Here is a 10,000-nt window from a genome sequence, read left to right as displayed (position 1 = left end):
TAATACTACCATTTCATTTCGTATTCATGGTCTGAAGGTTGTTTGATCTGACGCGATTGCAGGAAGCGGGAAGGACATTTTCGGAAAAATCAGGATAAGTTGTTGAACAAACATGTCTGACGTCTATCTTTGGCGATGTAGGACCGTTTAACAGACATGTCTGACAGAACATCCTACCGAAGGATAAAATTACAACGTAGAACCGTTTGTCAGAACACCGGCCAAATCCTGCCGCTCAACATCGCTCCACAGAAAACAGGTACTTACCAGACGTAATGCGGAGCCAAGTCTCTTGGCGGAAGTACGTAGGATGGTGCGCGAGGCTAGTTAAATGCATCTTGGTGGAAGTATGCACCCAGTAAATATTTCTGGCTGGCCAGTTGACTATATCGACCTTATTAAAGAGGCCATTTTATTGGCATGGCCTCTTTAAGTCCCGTCCATTTCATATCCTCTTGTACTGAATTTCCAGTCTGTAGTTCCTGTTACTCATGGTTGCCATTGAAGTCTATGGAATCCACTACACAACAGGAAGTCCCGTGAGAGTTTCAATGCTAGCATCACAGCGCCCATGTAACTGGAGGATAATAAAGTGGAAAAGGTCAACCAGTGTTTGTCATGATTCTAAAATGCAGTTAAATGGGGCGACTTTTAGTGAAACGCTGAAGGGGGAAAACGTGCTAAAATTTCAAGGAATGAAAAACTCTGTTGAAAATATTTCCTTGTTCACAGTGCATGTCAAGAGATGCAGTGCAGTTACGTCAATTGAACGTCAATTTAAGTCAACTACGGTACATGACAGCACTTTGGTCAGCCTTGCCGTAACTAAGTAAGTTTAAGTAAGAGTAAGTTTAAGGAACTTACTTTAGCATAGGGCACATTGTAGTGAATGAATGAACTTTTTTGGAGTTGCTCAGTGCTTTCTTCTGTTGCTAATTTATGCTTTGTGCCGCAGTATTGGTGGCTGTTGCATCAGACTCCTGTCCTCACAGAGAGTTGCGCATGAAACTGCGCATGAAAAGCTCTGTGTGACATTCTTTGTTGTGATGTTTTGTTGTCTCCTTCTCTCTCTCTCTCTCTCTCTCTCTCTCTCTCTCTCTCTCTCTCTCTCTCTCTCTCAAGTCAAGTCAAGTCAAGTCAAGTTTATTGTCAATTTCTTTACATGCACTGGTCATACAAAGAATTTGAAATTGCGTTTCTTGCTCTCCCATGCAGACATAGACTAATCTAGGTAAGGACATAGACAGTATAGACATAGACAGTACTCATACATGGACATAGACAGTATGGACGTAGACATTGCTCATACAGACATTTAAAGTGCAAGACTGGACAACAGAAGACTTGTAGAGAACATACATTAAGAGGAGGTATTTTGTTGTTCTTTTTTCTAAAAGTCCTTTATAGCGTTCTGACATAGTAATAGTAGCATTTGAAGAAATAAATAATTAAAAAAAGGTTTTTATTAAATACACCAGCAGCAGTATGTGTGTGTGTGTGTTTGTATGTGTTTTGTGTGCGTGTGTGCGTGTGTGTGTGTGTGTGTGTGTGTGTGTGTGTGTGTGTGTGTGTGTGTGTGTGTGTGTGTGTGTGTGTTTAGTGCAGGTAGAAAGTGCGGTGTGCGTCTGTGTGTGTGTACCTGTGTATGTGTGTGTGTGTGTGTGTGTGTGTGTGTGTATGTGTGTGAGTATGAGTTGTGTGTCAGTGTGTGTATGTTTGGGTTTAGTGCAGAAAGTGCAGTGTGCTTGTGTGTGTGTGTGTGTGTGTGTGTGTGTGTGTGTGTGTGTGTGTGTGTGTGTGTGTGTGTGTGTGTGTGTGTGTGTGTGTGTGTGTGTGTGTGTGTGTGTGTGTGTGTGTGTGTGTGTGTGCATGTGTATGTTTTGAGTTAGTGCAGGTTGAAAGTTCAGTCACAGATGTAGTAGTGCAGGTGGAATGTTCAGTCGCAGATATGGTGGTGGGGATGAGGGGGGGGGGAGCGTTGTCAGTGGCCTGGCTGGCTAGAGGCTGACAGTGAAGGGAGAGTGGGTTGAGTGTTCAGTATCTTGATTGCTTGATGCATCGTGCTGCTTGCAAGCCTGGTGGTACGGGAACGGAGGCGCCTGTACCTCTTTCCAGAGGGCTCTCTCTCTCATTTCGTTGTTTAGGAGTGTGAGTGTGTGTGTGTTCCTGTCCGTCTGTCTTTCTCTATGTACTTTTAAAACATTTTCACTTTGCTTGGGCTGCCTGCTTATAACAAATCTGCCCATGTGTATGCTTTTCTGTAAATAATATGTGTCGGAGGGTGTGTGCAGGTGTGTGCGTGCATGCATTTGTGTAGGGTGCGATTTGTCAGAAAACCAGAAGGTAAAGGGGGGATACGTTTCAGATTTCAAGCAATATCAATGGAATTACATTAAACTGTGATTAAATTTAAGGGTAACACTTTATTTTAGGGACACATCTATTAGCACTAATACATACAATATTAATGCCTGTGTAAGTAACTTGTAAGGCATGTACTAAGCAAAATAAGACAGTTGTTAAGCATGTATTCACAAATGCCTTGTTCATGCCCAATTAGGGATTTATTACTAATATAACCTTAGTAAGGACCAGTAAGCCTATATTTCTATTTATTAGTAAGTAGTAAGTGGCAGAATACAATGTGTATAAGCTCCCGACACACTGTGTGAAAAAACCCTGAACAGTGTGAAAACAGATGCAGAATAAGGGTCCCTATTCTAAAGTGATGCATTGGTCAGCCCAGATGGCTCAGGGCCTCTGCACTACCAAAGTCCTAGGGCCCCCACACCACCCAGGCCTGCACTACCTAGCCCCCCCAATGTACAAAGTGTAAGGGTATATCAAATAATTATTATATGGTTGTGACGTCATCGGTCGAATGCTCCATTCATTTCAACGGGGCTCCCCAACGTTCGCACGTCTGTTATTTTTCGATAACGGACGGGTTGGTCTATAACAGACCGCTGTCAATGGCAACAAGACTTTTCACTGCTAAAGCGACTTTTCAACAAGACTCTAATCAGCTGCTGTGATGGACAACACCTGTTGTCCTGGCTATCTAGCTGTTGCCTAGCGGTGTTCCACAACGGCACTGTTTTGTTTTGCGCAGCAACAATCTTAACATTAAATAGGCCTAAAGAAATGTCCCCGCCATGTGTGAGTCATTTAAGTATATCCATATAATAAGCGGGTTAACTTTCGGCGAGTCGGTCGCTTTGTGGAATAGCAGCACTTCAGAGAGAACAAGACCCCTCCGCTCCGCGTCGGGGTCTAAAGATTCTCTCTATCGTGCTGCTATTCCACGGTAGCGACCTTCTCGCCGAACGTTAACCCTTACTTAATACTTACCCAGTTGAGTTATCTAGTTTTCTCTTGTTCACATCAATGAGAGGGAGGTAACAAGAGTCTATATATAGCAAGGATTGAACGTACACTTGTCAATGGCGGTGGGTTGGTGAGATGTAATTTTTTTTCATGTACCACTGAGTTTTAATTGTAAAAAAACCCAAAATAAATGCAGAACATTAGAATAATAGTTTTGAAGCAAAACTAAACTACTCTTTTGTGATAATTAAGTGAATGTTTGAGAACATTAGCTTCAAGAAGTGCAGTGCATGATGGGTATGCAATCTAGGCCAACAGACAACCTACCCAGTTCTGAGCCTACGTCCTTAGCTCCTCCCCTCACTTGTGAAATTTAGTTGCTATCCAAACAATTTGCCATGTACGTAACAACAGAAATATTATCATTGCTGCATTGGCCATGCATTGCATTTCTGACTAAGGGCGTAGCCTACCCATCATGCACTGCACTTCTTGTAGCTAAGTTTCTCAAACATTAACTTATTTATCAAAAAGGAATAGCTTAGTTTCGCTTCCAAACTATTACTCATCGTTATATTCTGCATTTATTGTAGGGTTTTTACAATTAAAACTAATTGGTGTATGAAAAAATGACATCTCATCACCCACCGTCATTGATAACTTTACGTCCAATCCTTGCTATATAATGCTTCCAATTACTCATTGACATAATGAGTAGAATAAGTGAGATCTTCATACCTACTGAGACTAATGTAGAATCTGAAATGTTCTTACACTTTGCTTCCCGGGGGGGGGGAGGTAGTGTGGGGGCCCTAAGCCATCTGGGCTGAGCAATGCATCACTTTAGAATAGGGACCCTTATTCCACATCTGTTTTCACACTGTTCAGGGTTTGTTCACACAGTGTACCAGGAGCTTATACACACTGTATTCTGGCCCTTACTGCTTACACATAAATAGAAATCTAGGTCTACTAGGTCCTTACTAAGGTTATATTGGTAATAAATCCCTTATTGTGCATGAACAAGACATTTGTGAATACATGCTTAACAACTGTCTTATTTTGCTTAGTACATGCCTTACAAGCTACTTACACATGCATTAATATTTTATGTATTAGTGCTAATAGATGTGTCCCTAAAATAAAGTGTTACCAAATTATGTATAAAAAGTGGCAATATCAAAACCAGAAGCGGGGACAATCCCTCCCATCACCCCCAACAAATCGCACCCTGCATTTGTGCATGCGTGTGTGTTTGTGCATGCGTGCGTGCATGCGTGCACATGTGTGCGTGTATGCGTGCACATGTGTGCATGTCTGGCTGTACAGTACATGTATGTATCTCTGTAAGGTAGTACCCTATGTTGGAGGAATTACAGTATGTTTTGACAAACCAAAAGGTCCATGTATTCCGATGGGGAGTGAGGGGTGAGGGGTAGGCAGGACTGTTGAGGACCTGTGAGAGTAGGGTTGTATGTGTGGTGTGTGTGTGTGTGTGTGTGTGTGTGTGTGTGTGTGTGTGTGTGTGTGTGTGTGTGTGTGTGTGTGTGTGTGTGTGTGTGTGTGTGTGTGTGTGTGTGTGTTGTGTGTGTGTGTGTGTGTGTGTGTGTGTGTGTGTGTGTGTGTGTGTGTGTGTGTGTGTGTGTGTGTGTGTGTGTGTGTGTGCGTGCGCGCGAGAGTTGGGGGGGGGGGGGTAATGTTTGTGGGGGCTGTATGTGTGGTGTATGAGGAGTGGAGTAAGTGAGTGTGGGGTGTGTTTCGGATGGGGGAGATGTGTAAGAGGGGTAAAGCTTGTTGCGGTTGTGTACGTGAGGTGTGTGTGTGGGGGGGGGCAGCAAATTGTGTGTGTGTGTGTGTGTGTGTGTGTGTGTGTGTGTGTGTGTGTGTGTGTGTGTGTGTGTGTGTGTGTGTGTGTGTGTGTGTGTTGGGTTGGGGGGGTGACTTGCCCCGTGTGGAGGGGCACCTTCCTCGGCTGCTGTGAAGTGCTGACGGTACGGCCTGTCACTCCACAGGCCTCTCGTCCGAGCAGACAACCCCCAACATGCCTCTCACACGGCAGGCACGCTTGATTTACACACGTCTCTCTCTCTCTCACACACACACACACACACACACACACACACACATCGAAGTAGGAGCTATACACATTTCGCCCCAATGCACACACACACACACACACACACACACACACACACACACACACACACACACACACACACACACACACACACACACACACACACACACACACACACACACACACACACACACACACACACACACAGTACAGACCTGACACATGCTCATCTCGGCTGGCTGAGGCTGCCTGCTTCCCCATCCCCATCCCCATGCCCATCACCATGTCTTCAGCACGCCACGCTGGGAAACACTACAGTGGCAAAGTCACCCTGGACCCAGACACTGATGCTGATGCAGAGGGGGGAGAGAGCCTGACAGAGACATAACACACACATGACATTTGTGTTAATGGGAGATGGAGAGATGGAGAGAGAGAGAGAGAGAGAGAGAGAGAGAGAGAGAGAGAGAGAGAGAGAGAGAGAGAGAGAGAGAGAGAGAGAGAGAGACTTGATTCATTACCTAAAGCATCACACATCAAGCCGTTGCACATTTTTAATGAGAAAAACATCTCGCCATGACAGTTCTGTCCATCAATCTTCCGAATTTGAAATTTAGAAAATAATAACAATTTCATGTATTTTCTCCCTAATAATTATGCTGTCATTGGGTGGTGTAAAAAAGGAAATATTAGTATTGTGATGAAATTCACCGGTGGAGCGATTACTTTTTTTTTGCATATATGCACGTATGTAAAAGAGTTTAACAACAATAAATACAAATTTAATAACCAATATATAGGCTACCAAGAATGATATATCCTACAGGAGGTACAGTAGAAATTAGGTTATTTAAATAAGAACCATGTGGATAAAACTGTGCCTCCCCCCCTGTGTCTCTCTCTTCCTTTAGTAAGGAGATGGAGAGACAGAGAGAGCAAATTCATTTTGAATATCGCAATATCATCTCCATGATTTTTTGCATATATGCATGTATGTAAAGTTAAGTTTAACAATAAATACAAATATAATGAGCAATATACAGTATAGCTACCAATAATCACGTATCATATGTAGAGTAGAAATGTGGTCATTTAAATAAGAACCATCTTGATAAAACTCTCTCTCTCTCTCTCTCTCTCTCTCTCTCTCTCTCTGAATCTCTCCTCTTTCAGTAGGAGATAGATATATAGAGAGAGCAATTTAGTGTGGGATATCGGCTGTGTTTACAGTGATGCGGGAGTGGCGGTGGCTGAAGGCGTATGGAAATGAGCTGGAAAATGGACGTGATTAAGCGTATGGGGGGTTAAATGGCCGCGCTTTTTGCGCTGCACACACTATTACTTCTGCGTTTACAAAGCACGAGGAGTTTTTCATTAAACTGTCATTGCCAAGTATCAGGCTTGGCGCATGTTTGGTTGGTGGTTTAGGATTTTTTTGCTTCTTTCTTTCTTTCATTTCTTTTTTTCTCACTTCTTCTTCTTCTTCTTCTTCTTCTTCTTCTTCTTCTTTCCTCTCTGCACAGTACGCACTTACACAAATTTGGCTGGGAAGTGCTCAGAGTAATGACTCCCCTGTCAAGCGTTCAATTGTTGTCAGCGGGACTCCCATCCGCCTGCACCATCCCGTGTTTCCTTTCAACGCCACCGCTGAAAATTTCTCTCCTCTCTCGTCTCCTCTCCTCTCCTCTCCTCTCTCTTTTTTCTCTCCTTTCTTAGAAAACATTTTCATCACAATATGAATATGTTTTTGATCCATCAGCACACGGCTGCCATAGAGTGGTGACATGCTACTAAAGGGCCTTTTATAGGCCTGACACGTACAGTAGCAGAGGGAAACAGTGCTGCGCTGGGGACATAGATTACAGTGCATGGCAGAGCAAAGTGGATGGCAAAACAGTCATGCAGTGACGGATAGATAGAGCCAATGACTAATGGTGCTCCAGTGTTAGCATTAGCCATGTAGATATGTTCGCAATAGGCTACTACAGTCTAGGCTAGTGTTTCTCAGCAGGGGCGGTACGGTCCCCCAGGGGCCCTTGGGGAGCTCTAGGGGGGTGTTGAGAAGGATATAACTAAGAGGGGGTGGTGCTTAGTTACCATTGGGAGGCATTAGAGGCATTTAATGATTTAATACTAAGGGTGACGTTGTCAGTCTTATGGTGATGTCAAGGGGGTGTTGGGAGGCCTGTGATGAGGCCAAGGGGGTGTTTCTTCAAAAAAGGTTGAGAACCACTGGTCTAGGCACACACAACGGGCGATTACAGACCCGTCTGGCTTGGCCAGTGGTTGGCTTACAACAATTTTGTATTACAAATGATGATGCTTTTGGAGAGCGGTACTGTGCCACAGAATATCCATGAAGTATGCATGCTTTTGGGCAAGATTTTGGCGCCTATAAGCTCAATATGATGTGACTGGTGTTGTTACTGTATGCTTTATGGCTTCAGATGTTTTAAATTACATGATGTAATACAATTCCTGAATGTTAGATGTATTTGAAATAAAATACACTCTGCAACAGCCATAGATGGATAAACTGTTTGCAGGGGTGAATAAACCATTAGCCTACCTCTCAAACTTTAGAGATGAATAAACTATGTTTGCTTGAGAGTACCTTTCAGGACATCCCTGATAGCCTTCCACAGAATACACGATACTCCACAGAACAGTAAGTAATGCTACCTGATCCCATGCTTCAACTCGTCCCAGTAGACACATGTTAGGACTGACGAATGACCTGATTACCAAAATGAGGCCATTTGTCATAAGTAGCTATCCACCTGTCATCTGTGCTATCCACATCAGCTGCAATCTGTGTCGAGTAGCCTGCATTCAATTGCGAGTGGTGATGCATTACCGTGTCGTGCTAACGTGACATCAGAGCTTTAGAGCATTTATGCTATAGATATTTACTTAACACTGATTGCCTACAGTAGAATGGTTTTGTTTATTTATTTTTGCGCTTTGTTTGTGATGATGTTTAAGAAAAAACGGAATCAAATTAATTAAAATGAGTCACTGTGTGAAGGCCCATTTTTAATCAGGCAGTGTTACAGCTAGCTTCCTCACGAGGGGATCATTCGGTGGCTGAAAATTAAATATTTGTGGATAGTGGATACCCGTATAAATGTTTAAAAATCTGTGGTTTAGAAAATTGGATATTGCTATAAACAACCAAACATATTTAAAGCAAACAAGCAAACATCGGAGCAAAAGAACCATTTTTGTCATCAAGTAGTTTTATTTTTCTGTTTACTATGTGTGTGTGCACATGTGTGGGTACATGCACTCAAACATCCATTGTTTGTGTGGTTGTGTTTACCTGTGTGTGTGTGTGTGTGTGTGTGTGTGTGTGTGTGTGTGTGTGTGTGTGTGTGTGTGTGTGTGCGTGTGCGTGTGCGTGTGTGTGTGTGCGTGCACTCTTATATGTGTGTGTGTGTGAGAGAACATAAAACATAATAGCAGTCGTGGTATAGCGTATGGCTGGGGCCTTTTTGGCCAATATTGGAGAATATCAATAATGGAAAAAAGGGCTCCATCTATCATGACCTGCCCGCCCCGGCCCCACTCCATACTTCAATAGCCACAACAAGTGCCAGCAATTTTCCGTTTTCATTTGTTGACCACTTGACCATGTGCTCCCCCCGCACACGCCAGACACATGCTCATCCCACAGCCATGCGCACACACACACACACACACACACACACACACACACACACACACACACACACACACACACACACACACACACACACACACACACAGACAGACACACACACAGACACACACACAGACACACACACACACACAGACACACAGACACACAGACACACACACACACACTGATGTTCTGGTTGTAATCATCAGCACGTTCCTCGCTTCACTTGCAGACACATGCGCACACATGCGCACGCACGTACACATGCACACACGCATGCACACAGCCCAGTAAACACTCACACAAACCCTTGAGAGAAAATAATGCCTTTTTCCTTCGACATCCTTTAGATCATGTCAAATGTATGGAAACAAACAAAAAATATTGAGAATTGTAAGCAAGAAAGAAACAGGAATATTGAGAATCCATAGTAACGCTCCCATTGGATTTATTCACATTACAAACCCTTAGAGGTTCCTTTAAAGTTATTTTATGCAAAGCGTATGTCAATGTGCATTTTTTCCCTGTGCAAATATTATGCGACCAAAAATGCTCTATCTGTGTGCATTCACAGTCAAAGGAAGCAGCCTTTTATCACTCTACTTTACATTTCTCTCCTTCTCTCTCTTTCTCTCTCTTTTTTCTTTCTCTCTCTCTCTCTCTGTAGTTGGCGACAGTTTCTGGCCTGCTTCTATGGTATGCCCACCCACCCAGCCACAACGCCCCAACGCACCTCTTCTCTTCTCTAGTGCTCCTTATATCACCCTCTCTCTCTTCCTCTCCCTCCCTCTCTCTCTCTATCTCTCTCTCTTCTTCGCCACATTCTCCCCTCTCCATTTCCACAACAAGGAAAGCCTTCCCCGGCAGCCTTCCGCTGGGCCCTCCAACCGATAAAGTCTTTTCATGTTGAAACCCTCCAGCTCCGAGCTAAATCC

This window comes from Engraulis encrasicolus, chromosome 8 (genome assembly GCF_034702125.1).
Source record: "Engraulis encrasicolus isolate BLACKSEA-1 chromosome 8, IST_EnEncr_1.0, whole genome shotgun sequence".
NCBI classification, from domain to species: domain Eukaryota; kingdom Metazoa; phylum Chordata; class Actinopteri; order Clupeiformes; family Engraulidae; genus Engraulis; species Engraulis encrasicolus.
Note: the sequence above shows the minus strand (reverse complement) of the source record.